Here is a 21,972-nt window from a genome sequence, read left to right on the forward strand (position 1 = left end):
ATACAGTACTTCTTAATAGCACCATTTACTTTCCTTTATTTTCTTGTTATCTAGAAGAAAATTGCAACATATTACATAATTGAAATATTACATGGCAGAGTCTCTCCTAATAATGACATCTCGGTGTCTCTAGAAAGAAAATGAATTATAAGGAAAAACCTTTATTTTTAATCTTCCATGTTTTTTAAACATGCTCTCTTACATTGTTGTTAGGTGATTTTATCATCACGTTGAGGTATGCTTTTGTTGAAATTCAACAGACTCTTTAATGAAATGGTCACAATAAATGTAGAAATGATGATTAAAGGCAAAACTGGATTGGTCTCTTATTATTTTTCTGCGCATGAACATGAAAAGTGATCTACAGTATTATTGTCTGGGTAAAACATTTTATTGCTGTTCTTATTATGGTAATATGATTTATCAAGTCATAACAAGACTTTTCCTAAGCTTTTAAAACACAGAAAACACAAAAGTGTCTTGTGTAATTTTATATTACAGATGAGCACAGATTTTTGTCTGTGTTTTTAAAATGACCATTTTGTATGGTTGCTGAAATAAAAAAAGGCCCTCTGTTGTGGGTTGCACACAGCTTTACTGTGTCTATATTAAAATAAATGTTTTTGTTGTTGTTTTTTGGTTTGCAACAGTAATCTCACCAGCAAAAAACACAGTATTCCTAAAGTAAAACAGCTAACAGAGTGTTGTGTGCAAACAAAATAAACTGAAGTACAGTATTTACTTCCCTATACGTCCTTGGTGTGTTGCTTCCGCAATGACATTGAATAAGACTTTTCAAGCTGCGCTTGGGCAGGTGCATACTGGAATAACCAGTGTCTATTTAGATGTGTCAAAACCGAAAGTAATGCGCTTGACGCATTTTCTCAATTTAGGAAAGGTCACAGAAAGGGTGAGTGTTTTTAACCCCTAATACAATCAAAACTTATGTATTTGTTAATTAAAAATATTAAATAGGTTTAAATTGACGCGATTACGACTTATATTAACCTATGACAAGCGCACCATGCAACTGATTATGTTTGGTTTATGTTAACATTTCTTACCTTTTGTGGCTTTATATAATTATGCTTTAGAAATCTAAAAGCGCGCGAGTAAGTCCAGGATAAATGCGGAGCTTGATGAGCGCGCATTTTTGTAACAGGTGCGCAACGGTGATCTAATTAATTGATAAAACAACTCGCCAATCTTCCCTGCTTAAAAACAATAGACACCATCACAGAAATTCTATTGGTTTTATTGGGAGTTTTATTGGTTCTAATGGAATATGGCCACTACAGTTTATTGGTCTTTGTTGGTCTCTAATGGTATGTATTAGCAGGGGTGTCAGTTTGTGTTGAAAAGTGGTGGGGACAAAAGATCAGATGAAAAAACATTACAGCAGGACGGGAAAAATATTGAATAATGACGCATAAAAATAGGCAAAAACACACCATAAGCACACAACACAACTTATGTGACCCTGGACCACAAAACCAGACATACACTGCAAAAAATAATTTTCAAGAAAAACAATTCTTAGTATTTTTGTCTTGTTTTTAGTAAAAATATCTAAAAATTCTTAAATCAAGATGTAGTTTTTTAATGAGCAAAACGACCCAAGAAAATAAGTCTAGTTTTTAGATCAAAAATATCAAATTTAAGTGATTTTGTGCATTAAACAAGCAAAAAAATCTGCCAATGGGGTAAGCAAAATAATCTTGAAATTTTTATTAAACACTAAATTCAGGAAAAATTTGTTTACCCCATTGGCAGATTTTTTTTGCTTGTTTTATGCTCAAAATCACTTAAATTTGACATTTTTGGTCTAAAAACTAGACTTGATTTATCTTAATTTAATAATGTTTTAGATATTTTTACTGAAAGCAAGACAAAAATACTAAGATTTTTTTTTTCTTGAAAATAATTTTTTGCAGTGTGCACTGCAAAAATGACTTTCCTACTTTTTCTACTTTTGTCTTGTTTTCAGTAAAAATATCTAAAAATTCTTAAATTAAGATTCTTTCTCTTGATGTGCAAAATGACCTAAGAAAATAAGTCTAGTTTTTAGACCAAACATACAATTTAAGTGAATTTGAAATTTAAGTGATTTTGTGCATAAAACAAGCCAAAGAAATCTGCCAATGGGTTTGAATTTTTCTTGAATTTAGTGTTTTTTTAGAAAAAGGTTCAAGATTTTTTGCTTAACCCATTGGCAGATTTTTTTTTGGCTTGTTTTATGCACAAAATCACTTAAATTTCATATTTTTGGTCTAAAACGACTTATTTTTTTGGGTCATTTTGCTCATCAAGAAAAAGAATCTTAATTTAAGATACTAAGAATTTTTTTTCTTAAAAATCCTTATTTTGAAGTGTAAAACAAGCCAAATTATCTCCCAATGGGGTGAGAAAATTTTGCTTAAATTAAGTTTTTAAGAAAAAACTAATCTTATTTAAGGATTTTTTCTCACCCCATTGGCAGACATTTTTGCTTGTTTTAATCACAAATTCACTTAAATTGTATGTTTGGTCTAAAAACTAGACTTATTTTCTTAGGTAATTTTGCACATCAAGAGAAAGCATCTTAATTTAAGAATTTTTAGATATTTCTACTGAAAACAAGACAAAAGTAGAAAAAGTAGTAAAGTCATTTTTGCAGTGTATGTCGCACAGGTATTGCTTGATTTTTCAGAACATTTTAACCAAATGCTTTAAAAAAGTGGTGGGGACAAAATCAGCCATTTCAAAAAGTGGTGGGGACATGTCCCCAGCGTCCCCAGTGTAAATGACACCTATGTGTATTAGTTCTATTGGTTCTATGTATTGGTTCTAATGGAATATGGCCCAAAACACACTACAGTGTAGTGGTTTTAATGGTAAAAGCTAATGGTTCCTATTGGTATTTTAATGGAAACCATTAGAATTTTCTGTAATGGTGTTATTGTTTTTTTCAGCAGGGTTGGGTCATGAATGTGTTTAGTTTGACCTGATTTTGCCAAGTCAAAGATGTCTTCAGGCAAATATTGTGTTAAACCAAGGATTTTTTGTAAATAAAACCTAAATCCACCCAAACCCCAACCCTAACCATAACAGAACCCTAAAATCAGAGGAAAATAAGAAGTAAAAAAAAAATGGTTCAGAAGCAGCTAATCCTGGTTGTAAACTTGAAACAAAATGTAAACTTATTTTTGAAATCTGATTGGTTAATTGAAATGTTGTCAACATAATGTTGGCCCTGAGGACATCATTGAATTCATTCAATTGTTGACAAAGCGATCTAACGTATATACAATTATGCTGATATTAAGGAAAAAGCATTGTTGTATTTGATGCATTCTGAGAGCATTTTATTTATTTTTGTGGCATTTCTGACCCCAAACGACACATTACACCAACACCAGATTATGTGTTGTTAAAATTTAAAGGCTATTGTCCAGAGGCTGGCCGAAATGAGATGTTTATTTCACAGCAGCAGTGATAAATCATGCACTCTAAAACTGATGGATTATTTTTAACCCAGCATTGGGTCAAAAAGGGACAAGCCCAACCCAGTGGGTTGTAAAATAACCTATGTTGGGTTGTTTCAACCCAAAATGTTGGGTTGGTTTTACCAATTGTTGAGTCAAATATAAACATTTTCTGGGTTAATTTAACCCAATGGTTGACGTTTGTCCCTTTTCGACCCAAGACTGGTTTGAAAATAACTCAACTGTGTGCCTGTAGCAAACACACAGTTTTCAAGTATGCCTAATTGAGAATTGACATGTTCAAAAATAAAGTAAAAAGAAAAAAAAGAAAAAGTGAATGTCTTTGAATGTCTTTAAAAAAACTTGTTTCAAAGAATCACTGTTGATTTCAAATGTGCAGCTCCAGCAACAACCGATGTGATGGAACGAGAGGAGGAGATTGCTGAAGAGGATCTTAGAGAGAGGTCAACATCTCCAGAACATCTCAGCTGTGTCTCTTTGAAGTCTAATGAGTCTTTATTGGCTCCCCCTAAATTTAGTGATGAAACAGTGACTTGCAAACAAAGGTAGAAATTTTTCTTAAAGGAACAGTATGTAAGAAATTAAATATATTAATCATAAAATGGGCCTGATGTCACTAGACATTAAGAAATCATTTTCATGTCAAATACTTATATCACTGACAACAGTGGTCCGGCCAGGATATGTGGAGTTGGAGCCCTCAACTGATGTTTATGTTGTCATGTTGTGTATTGGGAACCAGTTGTGTGATTGCAGTACCAGTTTTAGCCACAAGTCTTGTGATTGCAGTACCAGTTTTGGCCACAATCCTTTAAAGGTGCAGTGTGTAACTTTTAGAAGGATCTCTTGACAGAAATGCAATATCAGATACATAACTATATTATCAGTGGTGTATAAAGACCCTACATAATGAACTGGTATGTATTTATTACCATAGAATGATGGTTTTTATCTACATACACCGAGGGTCCCCTTACATGAAAGTCACCATTTTGTGCCGTCATGTTTCTACAGTAGCCCTAAATGGACAAACTGCTCTACAGAGCATGTTTTGTCACTACAGTATTTTGTCTGTATACAACATGTTTGTCCTGTGGCGGCTACCTTAGCTTCCTATGCATTTCGGTGAACAGTGGACTGAGCCGTTGGTTGCAATTCACAATCTCACTGCTAGATGCCACTTAAATCTACACACTGCACCTTTAACTTGGTGGTATGCAATGCTATATTCATCTTTTTTCATCTTTTTTTTTTCAAGTTTTTTTACATGCTATGTTTTTTCTTTTTAAATTTAGGAGGCAGATTTCTACACCCCCATCTCCAGAACCAAGCTATGTATCTGTGAAGTCTATATCAACCCCTCCTATATTCAGTGATGCAGTGGCCCTTGACCTCAGGTAAGACAAGACCCTATTAATTGTAAAACACACAGACCTTATAGCCATTATCCAGATGTATCTACTGTAAAATGATTCATAAGCCGAAACGGTTTGGGACCAAGATATTGGTCATTTCCTTCATGGCTCATGTCTCATTTTCTTTATAATATATGAACTGTGTCCTGCACTACTGTATATTGTGTTCTAAAAATGGCTGGCTTTTTTTAACCCATATTGAGTAAATATTGGACAGAACACACCACTGGGTTAAAAATTACCCAATGGTGGGTTGTTGTTACCCAACTATGCAATTTATAACATTGTTAAGCTAATGGTGTGTTCTGTCGAGACTGTTCTCCAAAAATAACACCCCAAGAATTAGTTTTTGCAAGCAACTTATTACAACGTCAAGATAGTGCCCAGCCAGTAGCTTATACAGCCTGTGTTTATGTTTTAAAGAGCACCTATTTCATTGCTAAAAAACAACGTTATTTTGTGTATTTGGTATGATTCAATGTGTTTGGGTGGTTTATGGTTAAAAAACCACATTATTTTCCATGATCTCTACATTTTTGTAGCTCCAGATATCCCTGACTTTCTCTGATTTGATACAAAGCTCAATGAGCTAAAAAACACTGTGTCCCTGATTGGCCAGCTAATCTGTACATTGTGATTGGTCTGAATACCTCGGACGTCAGCTGGAAATGTGGCTCTCCTTACCATGTTTGAAAGATTCGCTCACAATGCAATACTAACAGTTAATATCGTCTTTACCAATACGAACCAAATCTGATCCAGAAAATGCAGATAGCACATCACATTCTATAGCTAATGTAATGATGCAACCGGTCACAAGACACATGACACATTTTCTGATGGCAGTTTTTGAACGAGTGTACAACGGATCTGATATTTACAGCGGATTGTGATCACTATAGCATCTTTTCTTCATATAAATCGATCGTTTGTAAAAAATAAAGAAAAATATATTAGCATATTTCATATCTCATAATCTAAAATGACAGATGCCCAGTTAACATTACAATTAGATCAAGTATATCAAGTTGAACAAGGGATAATGTATTGGCAGCAGGTTATCACAGAAAAAAGACCCAACAGTTTCTTCAGGACAAATGTCACGAACACATTGGTTTAATTATTTGTAAATTTAATGTTGGATACGTTATTAATAAACATTGATATTTAATTTTTGTGTAATATTAAACTATACCTGTCAAAATGATTTGCAGCATCAGAGTTTTAGTTTTGAGCAGTAGTAGAATGTCACGACTGGCCAATCAGAATCATTTTAGAGAACAGTGTAAAAACAGTCAACATATGATCAACATGATTTATCACTTTAGCATGACAAATAACTACACAGACTTCTTATAGAAGGGGATTCCGTTCTTGGACGTTTGTAAACAACGGTCTGCAAAAACACCCACACTGGTTTGGAAAATTAATATCCAAAACATTAAAAAAGTTAAAAACATCTCCACTGGAGTGACTGTCTGTCAAAAACAACAAAGACTTAATGGCACAGATCGCCCAAGACAAAAAGACAAAAGGGAATGGTTTTGTCACCTCAGCCTCTCACAAGAATGCAACCATGTTGGTCCCAACCTGTTGAAAAAAGACAAAACACAAAACAGAATGCAAGCAAAGACTTATACAAAACCAAACAATTTATATTACATACACACAAATGTACCATCTAGTTTCATGAAATGTATACATTTTTGTTTTATTTCAATAACCTTGCAATATACCCTTTCTTCATGCCAATAACTCAGATTCACAGTCATTGTAAACAGTAAACTCAGATTCTGCCACGTTGCTCTACCTGGCAGTAAGCCCAATTTTCAGACTTGCCCTTATTACTTAATATAGCCAACACTTTATTAGCATCTATTATTATATGTAACAAATACCGGGCTGGACATTAACGCTTTTAACTCTATTCTTACTTGTTAACATGTCTACTTGCTAGTTCACCAACAAAATATTAAGGGGTGGTTTCCCAGACAGGGATTAGCTTGACAGCTACATTTATTTTAGTCTAAGACTAGTCTAATCCTTGTCCGGGAAACCACTCCTGGTGGGTGTTTTAGGTTGCTTGCAGAGCAAAGTGTGCAATACTTCCATTACTTACATGTAGACTAAAGATTTTCTTCCCACTTTTGTAGACAGGACCCTGCAAGTAAGCTTACGATGGGCCTGTATGGGCATAGCCTAAGGGCCCCGCACAGGTTTGCTCACTGGCGAAACGTTGGCCCCTTAGCGCTGGCCCTGCATGGGCAGCCCTCACTTAGCCCCCAGGAAGCCCTCACATAGAGAAATCCAGAGTTTAATGAACACTGCTGGATTTATATATTGTCCAAATCTTACAGAATCTTAAAAAGTAACAATGAAGCAGAATTAAAAGCTCTGTTATCCTCTTTCTCACCATCTCTGTCTGAAACCTAAAATTGCATTTTTACATCTTATTGGTAGAGTCATTTTCTTACTTTAGGTTGAGATTTTGTTTCATTTAAAGTCACCACTATTGTGATCAGTGTTTGATTTAGTTAAACTTGACTCGTGACTCTTACATTGTTCAATGATTTGATTGCTATAACTTTGTGTGTTTAAGACATGTTTGTTATAGCACAGTGCGATACTTTGGTGGTGGTCAGTTCAGTAAATAAAGTCTAAATATCATCATATAATAACATATGTATTAATTTATTGTTTGCACACTAATCAGAAGGATCTTTCTCTGACAATGTGATACTATAGTATGAGATCCAGCTCTCTCTTAGCAGTTTGTCTTTCTGAAGAATTTTGAAACACTGACACTCAAAATTAACTGCTTTACAACGTAGACACACAAATATCAAGAATCAGAGTATGAATCACAATGATGGTGACAATAAAATGAAAAGCTTCATGCTGCAATGCATGCTGGGTATCAACAAATTACAAATCTCATCCAGGACTCCCAGAATGCACTGCGGCATGAATAAATAATGACCTTTATTTACCATTTTCTTTGTCACCATTGTTGAGATTCATACTCTGATTCTTGATGTCTGTGCATCTACGTTGTGCAGTGGTTAATGTTTACGTGCAAACTATCAAAATCCTTCAGAGTGATAAACTGCTATGAGAGTTCTGGACCTTACACTGTAGTATTTCATTATAAACAGAAAATGATGCTTCTGATAAGGGGGATAATTATACTAATAAATCTGTTTATTAAATGATTATGTTTGATGTTATTTACATATCAACCATCAATATTCAATTACTATTGCGTTTTCTTTGCTATAACATGTGTTTTAAACACACTTAGATATAGCAGCCAGAAAACACTATCAAACCAACGGTCAAGAGTCAAAGTCCAATTAAAACAACCACTGATCACAATAATGGTGACTTTAAATGAAACAGCCAACATCTTAACATAAGTTAAGAAAATGACTCTAAAAGTAAGATGTGAAATGCAATTTTAGATTTCAGACAGAGATGTTGAGAAAGAGGATAACAGAGCTTTTAATTCTGCTTCATTGTTACTTTTTAACACTCTGTAAGATGGGACAATATATACATCCAGCAGTGTTCATTTAACTCTGGGGATTTTTCTGTATGAGGGCTTCCTGGGGGCTAAGTGAGGGCTTCCCGCGCAGGGCCAGCGCTAAAGGGCCAACGTTTTGCCAATGAGCAAACCTGCGCGGGGCCCTTAGAATAGCCCTAAGTGGGCCCATAAAGGGCCATCGTAGGCTTACTTGCAGGGGAGTTGGAATATCATCCTTGGGTTCTGTAGAGATTCATGTTTATGTTAAATTAGTAACTTTATTGTCATAATACTCAGCAAACAACTCTTGTATTCTCAAGTGTACCTGGAAGTGATTTGTTGATGTTCCTGGTTCCTGGCTGGGTTGCAGGATTCTGTCTGTAAAATCCAATGCCCAAATAGCTTTTCGGCATGGTCAGGGAATAACACAGAGAAGTCTTGTAAAAACTGAAAATGACAAATCATGTGATAATTAAAGGGATAGTTCGGCCAAAAATGATTTTAAACCTATGATTTACTCACCCCCAAGCTGTCCGAGTTGCATTTGTCCATCGTTTTTCAGAAAAACACATTTTCGGATATTTTAGAAAATGTTTTAGATCGTTCAGTTGATTAAATGTAATGTTACGGGGTCCAGCAATAGTCCACGACCTTCAATTCCAAAAAAAGTGCGTCCATCCTTCACAAATTAAATCCAAACAGCTCCAGGATGATAAACAAAGGTCTTCTGAGGGTAATCCCCGCGGTGTTGTTGTAGAAATATCCATATTTAAAACTTTATTAATGGAAATAAATACCTTCCGGTAGTGTCGCCATCTTATTCGCGTCCGCATTCAGGATGAGAGCTTACGCAGCCTACGGAGGCTACTCTGCTGCTGCTCATACGTCACTAAGAAAAGTGCGTACACTACGCTAATACTCTCTCCTGAATACAGAGGAGTCTAAGATGGCGGCGCTACCGGAAGGTAGTTATTTTCGTTAATAAAGTTTTAAATATGGATATTTCTACAACAACACCGCACGGATTACCCTCAAAAGACCTTTGTTTATCATCCTGGAGCCGTTTGGATTTAATTTGTGAAGGATGGACGCACTTTTTTTGGACTTGAAGGTCGTGGGGGTGAGTAAATCATGGGTTTAATATCATTTTTGCCTGAACTATCCCTTTAACACTATATGGCCTAGCTTGTCAGTGAATGGCTGCATGTAGTAAATGGTGCTTCATCTGAAAGCAATTTACTATTAATCACACTTTAACCGATGAGATGCACTTGATAATTTTATACAATTTAAAGGCATAATTCGGCCAAAAATTATTATAAACCCATGACTTACTCACCCCCAAGCCATCCAAGAATCATATGTCCATCATTTTCCAGACAAACACATTTTCAGTTATTTTAGAAAATGTTTTAGATCATTCAGTTAATTAAATGTAAAGTTACAGGGTCCACGTTCTTCAAGTCCAAAAAATGTGCATCCATCCTTCACAAAAGAAATCCAAACGGCTCCACGATGATAAAAAAAGGCTTTCTGAGGGTAATACGTGTGGTGTTGTTGTAGAAATATCCATATTTAAAACTTTATAAAGGAAAATAGCTAGCTTCCGGTAACGCCGCCATCTTAGTCGTGTCTGCATTCAAGATGAGAGCGTACGCAGTTTATGGAGGGTTCTGTGCTGCTGCTCTGTGCCCCTGCCCAACCCAGTCTCACCCCATGTCGTCAATATTTGACGACACTTGACCATTCGTCATATGTTGACGCGAAGGGTATACCTTTCGCGTCATTTTTTGACGAACTGGGGACTTCAATACTATTACGTCCGTTGCATTCTCTTTCCTATTTTCTTACCATTTCCGCGTCGGTTTAGGGTTAGATTTACATAATGACATCCCTACCCAAACCTAACTCTAACCCCAACGCCAGGTGACAACTGTTTCATTTCGCGTACCTAACTCTAACCCCAACGCCAGGTGACAACTGTTTAATTTCGCGTAGACTGTTTAATTTTGCGTAATCTAACCCTAAACCGACGCGAAAATGGTAAGAAAATAGGAAAGAGAATGCAACGGACGTAATAGTATTGAAGTCCCCAGTTCATCAAAAAATGATGCGAAAGGTATACCCTTCGCGTCAACATATGACGAATGGTCAAGTGTCGTCAAATATTGACGACATGGGGTGAGACTGTGTTACCCTGCCCTCTGCATTTGTCATACGTCACTAAGAAAAGTGCGTACACTACACTGATATTCTCTCCTGAATACAGAGAAATCTAAGATGCCGGCGTTACCAGAAGCTAGTTATTTTCGTTTATAAAGTTTAAATATGGATATTTCTACAAGAAAATGGCACGGATTACCCTCAGAAGGCCTTTGTTTATCATTGTGGAGCCCTTTGGATTTCTTTTGTGAAGGATGGATGCACATTTTTGGCACTTGAAGGAGTTGACCCTGTATCTTTACATGATTAACTAAAAGATCTAAGACATTTTCTATAATAACTGAAAATGTGTCCTTAAACAACCCAGCCATTTTTAGAGTGTATGTGTGTTCCAAAAACATGTGTTTCTCTTGCTGTGTTTCTGTAGTGTGCAGAAGAGCGATCTGATCCAGTTTCACTCCGGATTATGTGGCGTATGTAATCAGGTTCTAAGTGCTCCACCCAGAAAGCAGTCAGTTCTGGCCCGATTCTGGCTTTTTTCCGCCAGTGTCGGCTGAAAGCCGGACAGATTTTTAGTGTATGCGCCAGAACTGGCCCAGATGAGGAAATAGTATACCAGTAGTAAACACTATTTATAGCTGTTGGCCCGAGTGTAAGCATACTCAGCTGAAGTCCGGGTCTACTAAAGTAGTGTCTCAGTGTAATCGGGCCGAATCTGGCATTGTGTAGTCGGACCGACTACATTGCATTGTGCCTGGACCGATTATGGTTTGATATGATACTGCCAAGATGTGTATGATGTCAGAAATTCAGTATGTGGCCCGATGCCAGTGCAACTGACACATGCCGGTTGTAACGCTGTTTGGCGGCAATTTAAAAATGTTTATGCTTCAGACGGACAGTATACAGTACACGGCCCGATTCCGTGATGTGGCAATCAGCCCTCTAGCTGTTGAACGGGAACATCACAACTGCTGTTATGATTTGAATCAAGCAGAGCACAAAGCTGAGCTCCCGTTCAACACAGACACCATCATCAATAACTGGTAAGTCACTGATTTAGTTTTTATATGTTAAAAATGCATGATAACAATGAAAAGGAATTGTTTGCTACATATTCAAAACCGTGAATTTTCCTGCACATTTAGCCAGCTATCACGTTAGCTTAAATATTGTTGTTAGTAAGCTGAATCCATTTAGAAAGATGTAAATAACCAGTCGTCGTCCTCGTGCAGGTTAACAGGTTTTTAAAAATCAAGCAGAGAATTCAGACACACGTTCATGTCTTCATAAAAAGGAGCAGTACACACAACCTTATTTGAGCTAAAGTAGTTAAGAAGTTAAAGAGCACCCTGCTGAAAAATCCAGCATCAAACCAGCATGGGAATTATGCTGGTCTTTGCTGGTGGTCACCAGCATAACAGCACCAAAACACAACATGCTGTGGCTTGCTGGTATGACCAGCATGGGATGCTGGTGCTAATGCTGGTTTGGTGATGGTGCTGGTTTGAGGCTGTTTTAGCTGGTGTTCACTAGCAAACCAGCACCAAAACACAACATATGCTGGTCTTGCTGGTATGCTGTTTTTTTCAGCAGGGCACATATTTTCAGATTCAAGAATTTACACACCCTTTGATGTGTAAGTGTTAGAGACATGTGAACGATGTGCAAATGTACAAAACCCTACACTGTAAAAAATGCTGTAATTATGCAGCTGGTTGCCAGTAACTTACTGTAGAAGTTAAAGACTGAAAATGTTTCATGTTCATTTAACTTGAACAAACTGTTGCCAGTAAATAACATAAATGTAAAATCTACAGTAAGTTACTGGCAGCTAGTTGCCAGTAATACCCAGTAAAACTGTAATTTCTACAGAAATTTTTTACAGTGTAAGTAAACAATGACGCCAGTTATCTTCTTCAACTTAAATCTCTTTTCTTGGACTTCAACAAACACACAACAGTTTACTTCTATGGATTGCACACAACTTTTCTTAAATTAGCACACAAAAAAATAGCATGCATCACCTCTTTGATATAAGCAATCAACTACTGTATGACCTGTGTGTATGAAACTATGACCAACTATTAAGACTATAAATCTGTTTCAGGTTAACTGGTTGGGGCTTATTGGCGGGACAGATGTACGAGACTGCCCATGGCATTGAAGAGGGCGACTGACAAATCCCTGGCTTAAAACCTCAACTGGATGGAAAAGACTTTATTTGCCACCCTCCAACTCATAGAGGTAGTGATTGGTAAATATATCTGTTAATTATTTGTTAATAAAAATTAGACATTTCTTTTTAATATGCTCATTAAATGTTAAAGATTTCACAATGACAATATGGATTAATTATTTTAAAGATGCAGTTCGGAGAAGGTCCCTTACAGTTGTGGAGGGGACAATGAAGAGGTGGCTCGATCGAGAGGGTGGGTGCAAGAGACAACTTTAGCAAAAGAAAAGCAGTTAGTGTTAGCGCCTGTGTTTGTGTCTGCAAAGGAGAATGTTTTGTTCTGTAAAAAGAGTGGTGGTGTTTTGGTTAAATGTGTTTAACTTGTTTTAATTACTTGGTTTGTGTGTGAGAGGTGTGTGTGCGGGTGGGTTGGTATATGTGGTTTATAGGGAATAGTGTATAATGACATGTTTAATATGCTATAAACATGCTTTACAGGGACACAATACTAAGTGATACTTTTTCATAGATTAAAGACTTCCAACAGATTTTTGTTATGGTTGGGCTTAGGGACTGGGGTAAGTTAAGGCAATAGAATATACAGTTTGTACAGTATAAAATGCATTGTGTCTATGAAATTGTCCCAGTAAACCATATATGCCAACGTGTGTGTGTGGTGTGTGTGTGAGAGAGAATTTTTTTCTTTAAATGTTAATTAATTTGTTTTACATGTTGTCTCGCTGTAATTGCTTAAGGGGATAGATCACCCCAAAATTGCAATTTTATCAATCACTTCCCCTCTGTCGTTCTAAACCAACAAGTGCTTAGATTGTCTTTAGAACACGTTTTTAGATATTTTTGATGAAAACTGGGAGGCTTCTGTCCGTCCCATTGATTTCAGTTATTTTACAATCCGTTTCACAGAAAAGAATGAAAGACATTGCCAAAAAGTTCAGTGTTCCATCAGTATTTCAATTAATTTTTTTTTCAACAGTTTGTTCTTCTCCTTGGTCGTTCAAAGCGTGTTAATGACCAGACTACGGCGCATCATGCTGACGTCACCTGCTGACGTAGTTGCCAGCGTACAGACAGAATAGGCTGCCAAGTAATTTGTACATTTATTTGGGCTGTTTAAGTGTTGTTACAATGTTTGCATTATGCTTTAAAAAAAAGAGCGTAGAAAAAAAACATTGGTAACCACATCAGCAAGTGACGTGAGCTGCAGGTGATGTCAGCAGCATCGCTGTAGTCTGGTCTTGAATACACTTTCAACAACTAAGGAGGAGAACAAATTGTTGAAATCGTTCGTTTTATTTTCTTTGTGCACAAAGTGTTCTTGTCACTTCATAATATTATTATTAAACTACTAATGGAACATGGACCTTTTTGGCGATGTCTTTCATTCTTTTCTGGGAAACGGATTGTGAGACTAACTTAAGTCAATGGGACAGACAAAAGCCTCCCGGTTTTCATAAAAAAATTCTAAAAATGTATTCTGAAGACAATCGGAGCACTTGGTTGTTTAGAACGACACAGGGGTAAGTGGTTTATGAGAAAATTATAATTTTAAGGGTGAACTATCCCTTTAAATTGTTTATAAAGTGGGTTATGTGCTTGTAAAATGTGTTGTGTAAGAGATATATGTCTGTTTGTATTTGTTGAGTTTTTGTAAAGTGTACTGAATTTGTTAAGAATTAATATGTTCAAAATTACAATGTATTTGGTTAATTGCTGGTACATGTTAAAACATGTTCATATTTATGTATTTGTTAACTGTTAATTCACATTAATGTGATGTGTGTATTTTTTTTAATAAAAGGCTCTTAATCTTCTTAAATGGGTGTATTTTTCTTGAAAAATAAAAAATATACAATATTTACCAGCTTCTGGGCCACATCTGGCCCAGGGACCATGCAGATGTTGACGGCCATATAAAACAAAGGGTCTAGGCCAGACCTGGGCCAAATAAGCAATTTAAGTCCCTTTACAGTGTGCTAGCCAGACCTGGGCCAAATAAGCAATTTAAGTCACTTTACAGTGTGCTAGCCAGACCTGGGCCAAATAAACAATTTAGGTCACTTAACAGTGTGCTGGCCAAATCTGGGCCAAGTCAGTATGTAAGATCTATTTTACTGGGTGTGGGCCACAACTGGCCCAGATTTAATAGTTTGATCCAATTTTTAGTGTGTGGACCAGTTCTGGGCCGGGGACCCAGCCAGAACTGGGCCAGAACTCAAGCAAATATGTGGCCCAGTGGTGGGCCAGGCAGATTTTGCTATCTGGGCAGTGTCTATCAACTGCGGACACAGTTTCTGCAGGCAGTGCATCAACTTACACTGGAAAAAATCAAGTGGTTCAGGAGACTTTGACTGTCCCCAGTGCAGAAAGAGATCCAGAACACATCCCTTACTAAATCCCAGTGATCTAGGGTCTAGTTCTGCTGGTCTTCAAGCTGTTGATGAGGTCATAAAGAGACACAAAACCAGCATGAAGCGCAAGTATGAGAGCTTATTTGAGGGAATCAAGCTACAAGATAATCAAACCCTCCTGAGACGACTACACAAATCTGCACATCATAAAAGGAGAGAGTAAAGGAGTGAATGAAGAACATGAGATTTTACACATGGAGAAAAAGGACAAGATACTTCAAGGCACTGCAATCAACTGCAATGACATATTTAAACCTTCAAATGAAGTTAGATGTAGGGACAAGGAAAAGATTAGGAAGAGCATAAAGACTGTTGTTACTAAAGGCATCGCTGGAATTGGAAAAAGTGTCTCAGTTCAGAAGTTCATTCTTGACTGGGCTGAAGGAAAAGCAAACCAGGATGTAGATTTCATGTTTGTACTTCCATTTCGAGAGCTGAACTTGACTAAAGATGAACGGTACAGTCTTCATAACATTCTGCTGAACTTTCATCCTGAACTGAAAGGTCTGGACTTTAAGATATATGAACAATCTAAAATTGTGTTCATCTTTGATGGTCTGGATGAAAGCAGAATAACACTGGAGTTTTCAGACGGCGATAAAGTTTCAGATCTGACTGAGACAGTGGGTTCAGTGGGTTTGTTGTTCTCAAACCTTATCAAAGGAAATCTGCTTCCCTCAGCTCACATCTGGATCACCTCCAGACCAGCAGCAGCCTGTCAGATTCCCTCTGAATATATTGACAGTGTGACAGAAATCCAAGGATTCAATGACGCTCAGAAGGACGAGTATTTCAGGAAGAGAATCGGCAACGAGCATCACGCCAGGAGAATCATTGCACACATTAGAAGAGTGAGAAGCCTGCACATCATGTGTCACATCCCAGTCTTCTGTTCGATTTCATCCACCGTGCTTCAGGAATTCCTGAAACAAGATGAAAGTGCAGAAATCCCTAAAACGCTCACTGAAATGTACATAAACTTCCTGCTCATTCAAATCAATTTGAGGAACCAGAAGTTTGAGGAGAGACTCCTGAAGTCTAACAGAGAAGTGATCTTAAAACTGTCTGAACTGGCTTATAAACAGCTGATGAAGGGTAATGTGATGTTTTATGAGGAAGACCTGACAGAGTGTGGGATAGACATCACTGAGGCCTCCGTGTATTCTGGGATTTGCACCGAGGTTTTTAAGGAGGAATCTGTGACTCAAGAGAGGAAAATTTACTGCTTCATACATCTGAGCTTTCAGGAGTTTCTAGCAGCCTTCTTTGTGTTTTACTGTTATTTACGAAGCACAGTGGACGCGCTAAAGGTTTTTGATTTGCTGAATAATTTGCATAGAAGTGTGGTTGATAAAGCCCTTGAGAGTGAGGTTGGACACCTGGATCTTTTTCTTCGATTCCTGCTGGGAATTTCACTGGAGTCCAATCAGAAACTCCTGCAGGATCTGCTCACATCCACAGAGAAGAGCTCAGAGAGTATCAAGAAAACTATTGCTTACATTAATGACAAGATTAAATATGACCAAGGTCTCTCAGCTGACAGATCCATTAATTTGTTCCTGTGTCTGCTTGAACTGAATGATCAGACCCTCAACAGAGAGATTCAGGAGTTTCTGATCTCAGAGAAACACTCAAATAAACTCTCTTCAGCTCAATGCTCAGCTATAGCTTGCATACTTCAGATGTCAGAGGAGGTACTGGACGAGCTGGACTTCAAAAAATACAACACATCAATGGAGGGCAGAAGGAGACTGTTACCAGCTGTGGTGAACTGCAGAAAAGCTCTGTGCGTATTTTCTGTATTTGAAAAAAATCTAATGTCTTTGTGTGCTAACATTTTACTTCAACAAGTCCACTTATCGATAGAAATTGTTTTTTGTGAATCAGATGATTTCAGCATCATTACACAACAATGACCAACACACCTGTCTCTGAACCTTCCTGTTGATTCATCTTTTAGGATTACCTACTGTGAACTTACTGACAAGTGCTGTGAAACTGTGGCGTCAGCATTACAAACCCCCGATTCCCCCCTGAGAGAGCTGGACTTGACCAACAGTGACCTGCAAGATTCAGGAGTGAAGTTGCTGTCTGCTGGACTGAAAAATACAAACTGCAAACTGGAGATACTGAGGTACGTACTGATCAAAACTATCAAATGTTTACAAAAATCCATGATTTTAACTCTTTAATGGCCAAGTTCATAAGTAATGTCACTGGGAAAAACACACAAAATGACTGATTTTCATTATAAAATAAATGTCAAAGATTAGTGAAAACATTGGCTTTTATGCATTTTTTGTTATTGTGCGACATCAGATTTATTTTTTTGACAATTGAGTCCACTATAAGGAAACGAAAATGAGTGAGTGATTTCCGACAAAGACGTAAATACCATGCGTCGGAGAGCTGTCACGGAGATTAGTCATAAACCCTTACACCTGTGTGGCTTTATTGATTGTACTGTGAAACTGTAAAGTTTACTTTGTTTGTCACATCATTGGTCATGTTTATCAAATAACTGACAACAAGAATTAAAAATTTGTTTATAAACGTAAATCTTTGGTGTTTACTGTCATTATCCTTTAGCTGATTCCACTTATGCGTTCGTCTCCTGTTGCATCATGGGAAATATGAGTGAGCGAGTGTACATCGCACGTACCCTCAAAATCAGAGTGCATTGTGGGTAAAAAGTAGTGAACGAATGTAGGGAATGAAGTTGCTCAGGTTTCGGACACCACTTCAAAATGGCCGACACCCGATATAGTGCACTATATTGTGGATAGGGAGCGGTTTCGGACACAGCTCCGGAGTTCTTTCCCTTTCACGTGAGGCGTTACTTCCGTGTTGTATAAGTTGCAGAAGTCACCTGGTGGATAATGGCGATATTGCGGAACGCTGAAAATTCTCGTAATTGGCAGGGAAGCGTTTTCTCTTAATTGACAATGGCGGCGAAAGAGTTAATTTACACAAAGTGTCAAATTTGGGCAACTACAGACTCATTTCAAATCTGTATTAGGGCTGTGCAAAAAATCGGCTGCAATTCTCATGTGTGTTTCCTTAGTAAAGCCGGTTCCCAGAGCCGTAGTTAACAGAGAAGCTAGGCAAAATCGCATAGATTATCTTTAGAAATGGTACCATAAAGCACCACACTGTAGAGATTTAAAGGACTGCACTCATAATACAAGATTAATAAATAATAAATAAATAAAAATAAACAATTGATCTGTCTACTCCCTATGTAGGTTATCTGGCTGTATGGTGACAGAGGACGGCGGTTCCTATCTGGCTTCAGCTCTGAGATCAAACCCCTCACACCTGAGAGAACTGGACCTGAGCTACAATTACCCAGGAGATTCAGGAGTGAAGCTGCTCTCTGATCTACTGAAGGATCCGAACTATAAGCTAGAGAAACTGAAGTATGAGGGATATATCTACTGTTCTTTTCTAATATACACATTAATTAAATGTTTTGTGTTGAAAACGAATTATGCTAAATGAATAGCATTTGGTTTTATATAGCGCTTTTTGTCTTTTTCATGTTTCAGATAATTTACTGATCATTGTGTCTATCTTTTAGCATGGAACATGGAGAGCCCTCAAGGATTAAAAGGACCCAGCGGAAATGTAGGTCTACATACACACTTTGCATTATTTTCCCTGGGTTTTTTGTGTTAATAATGTTCTCTGTTCTTGTGTGCAGATGCCTGTGATCTCACCCTCGATCCAAACACAGCACATCCTCGTCTCGTTCTGTCTGATGGAAACAAAACAGCTACACGTGTAAAAGAGACACAGGGGTATCCTGATCATCCAGACAGATTTGAGCACTATGAACAGGTTTTGTGTGGAGAAAGTCTGACTGGACGTTGTTACTGGGAGGCTGAATGGACTGGGCAGTGGACTCGCATATCAGTGGCATATAAAGACATCAACAGGAGAGGAAGGAGTGAATGTCTTTTTGGACAAAACGATAAATCCTGGAGTATTTCCTGCACTGGTGAGGTGTTCACCGCCTGGCACAACAGCAAACCCATTGATGTACGTGCTCCCTCAGCCCCCACCAAGGCAATAGGAGTGTATTTGGACTGGCCGGCCGGGACTCTATCCTTCTACAGCATTTCTGGCACAGACACACTTACACACTTACACACATTTTACTCTACATTCACTGAACCGCTTTATGCTGGATTTAGTATATTTGACTCCGCAGTGACTTCTGTGTCAGTTGTGAAACTCCTGTAAAAACAGCAGGGTTACTGTATACAGACAACTGGATGGATAGAATAGACATAGAGTAGAACAGACATAGACATAGAGTAAAATAGACATCGTTTTTGAAGGTGGCAGCCTCCGAAGTCCGCAAAGAGAACTGAAATGAAACGGTCTAGCCTTTGGAAGACCTATAATTTGCGTCACTTGCTACATGCCCCCACCGCGCCTGTCAGCAGGACACAACAGAGAAGTTTCTGACTTATTAGAAGAAATATGGAACCAGAAAACTATAAATTTATTTTAGAAATATGACACGTTGATGTAGATTAAACAATTCAACAGTATATCAAATTAATCAACCTCAGAAATATACGCAACATACACAGAATAATATTAACACAAAACATAACTTATAATACTAAAACAGTGATAAGAAAAATATATAGCTGTTATATTCAGCTGTTACAGGCGCGCCATCAATCTTGGGATAGCCTCGGCTTTGAAGGATCCATTCGTTCTCTCCTTAACAGCGCAGAGAAATAAGGACGCATTTTAAGGCTTCATTTTAAAGGTGCAGTGTGTAATTTTTAAAAGGATCTCTTGACAGAAATGCAAAATAATATACAAAACTATATTATCAGAGGTGTATAAAGACCTTTTTATAATGAACCATTATGTTTTTATAACCTTAGAATGAGAAGTTTTTTGTCTTTATAAACCGAGGGTCCCCTTACACGGAAGTAGCCATTTTGTGCCGCCATGTTTCTACAGAAACCCTTATCGGACAAACTTTTTTTAAGTTGTCTTCGTCAATGCAATTTTTTGGTGGTGGCTACTGTAGCTTCTCTATGTGTTTCAAAAGCGAGGTAAGAGCAGTGGACTGAGGTATTGGTTGCAATTCGCAACCTCACCACTAGATGCTGCTAAAATTTACACACTGCACCTTTAAGCATCCTTCGAATTGGGACAGCCTTAGTAGCCTCAAGTCGCGCTTCTGTGACTCATTCGGTCTTAAAATATGTTCTTAGAAGGTCACAGCCTTCGAATTGGGACATAGCTATAGACTTTATAGAGTAGAATAGACATAGACATAATATTTATCTTAATTTTTATGAACAACTCAATACTTACTTAATAATTCTTACTATAATATAAAATGTTATATTGTTATGTTATGTTGTTCTGAAGCTTGTTCATTTCTGTGTTTTGGTATGTCTACCTGTTGTGTCCTAGTACCCTGCAGATGGCTGAAGGCTTAATTTCCTGTTACGTCAGGGTGCCAACGTTATCTAATGGCATTTCGTAAGTATTTTAGGTGGCTAATTCGTTATAGTCATGCGTAGGTCCTACAACGTAGCCGCGACGGCGTAGGTTCCACGTCGGCTTTCATTTATACTTTTGCGTCGTCCTCCGCGTTGACGTGCAAACACACCCGCAAACCGCTGGTAGGCAGTATTCACGCTTGTAACCACAGTAGCAGCGCGGCCGTCAGAGAAGAAGAAGCTTGACAAGTTAACCCACAAACGAAGAAGAAATAGCAACTTGTTGTGTATAATTTGAGAAGACCAGCAATGATGGAAGTACATAAACAGCGACTTTTGTTGCAGTTTGAGTTAAATCACTCCTCAACTTGGCTCATCTTTGTTTTCACCGTCACAAACGGAAATACCTATGACGCAGTTTTTTTACCTGACGGGAGGGGTTCTGGTGGACCAATCACAGTGCTTGACGTCCGCGTAGATCTGACGTGCTGTTACATTTATGTGAGGTGCGCGTCAGCCTATGCAGAGCCACGCACAGGCTATGGATAGCTACGGCGTAGAACCTACGCACGACTATAAATCGCCCCTTATAATTCGTCCGACCACATTCGTACATTTTGTACGATAAGTTTTTGCCCCTGCGACATTGGGGTTAGGAACAGGGTTAGTGTTTCAAAATAAGGCTGCCTTATTTTGAGTAAAGAAAATTTGAGTTTGATTGATTGTTCTCACTGTCTTTGCTTTTCTGAAATTGCTTGTTTGCATGTGAAAATTAAGCGTTTAACAGCCTGTGGTGTAATATTAGTTTTAACCTGTCATTAAAATTAGTTTTATAATAAATATTCTGTTTATTAAAACTATTCATGCTTGGATTATTAAATATGAATAACGTCCAGCCAAATATTGCTTGGAACTTAACTTGGAAATGGAATGCAAATGCATTTATATTGCTTTACTTTTCTTAATTGTAAACATTTTTTTAACATCCCTTACGTAAGCAAAGACACACAACAGTAAGATGGTGGCCGGTCCAATTTTATGGACACATGCTACCTACCCAACATTGCAGACCATGCAGGTTACCCCTTTCCTAGAATAATGCACCTTGCCACACAGATCAGGACTAGTTTGAGGAACATGACATAATCTGCCCCCCAAATTCCTCAAATGCCATCCAATTGAGATTCTGTGGATGTTCTGGCCTAAGAAGTTTTTTTAACCCATGGCTGCTCTGCCTTACAATGTACAGGACTTGAGGGATCTGCTGCTGAAATCTTGCTGTCAGACACCACAGGACACCTTCA

The 21,972-nt window shown here is 37.7% G+C and overlaps 1 pseudogene; it reads left to right on the top strand.

Annotated features, from left to right (window-relative positions):
• The first annotated feature begins 836 nt into the window (after window positions 1-836).
• LOC135767355 (NACHT, LRR and PYD domains-containing protein 3-like) lies at window positions 837-20,762 on the top strand (annotated as a pseudogene).
• The last annotated feature ends 1,210 nt before the right edge of the window (window positions 20,763-21,972 follow it).

The sequence above is a fragment of the Paramisgurnus dabryanus genome, chromosome 6 (genome assembly GCF_030506205.2).
Source record: "Paramisgurnus dabryanus chromosome 6, PD_genome_1.1, whole genome shotgun sequence".
NCBI classification, from domain to species: Eukaryota; Metazoa; Chordata; class Actinopteri; order Cypriniformes; family Cobitidae; genus Paramisgurnus; species Paramisgurnus dabryanus.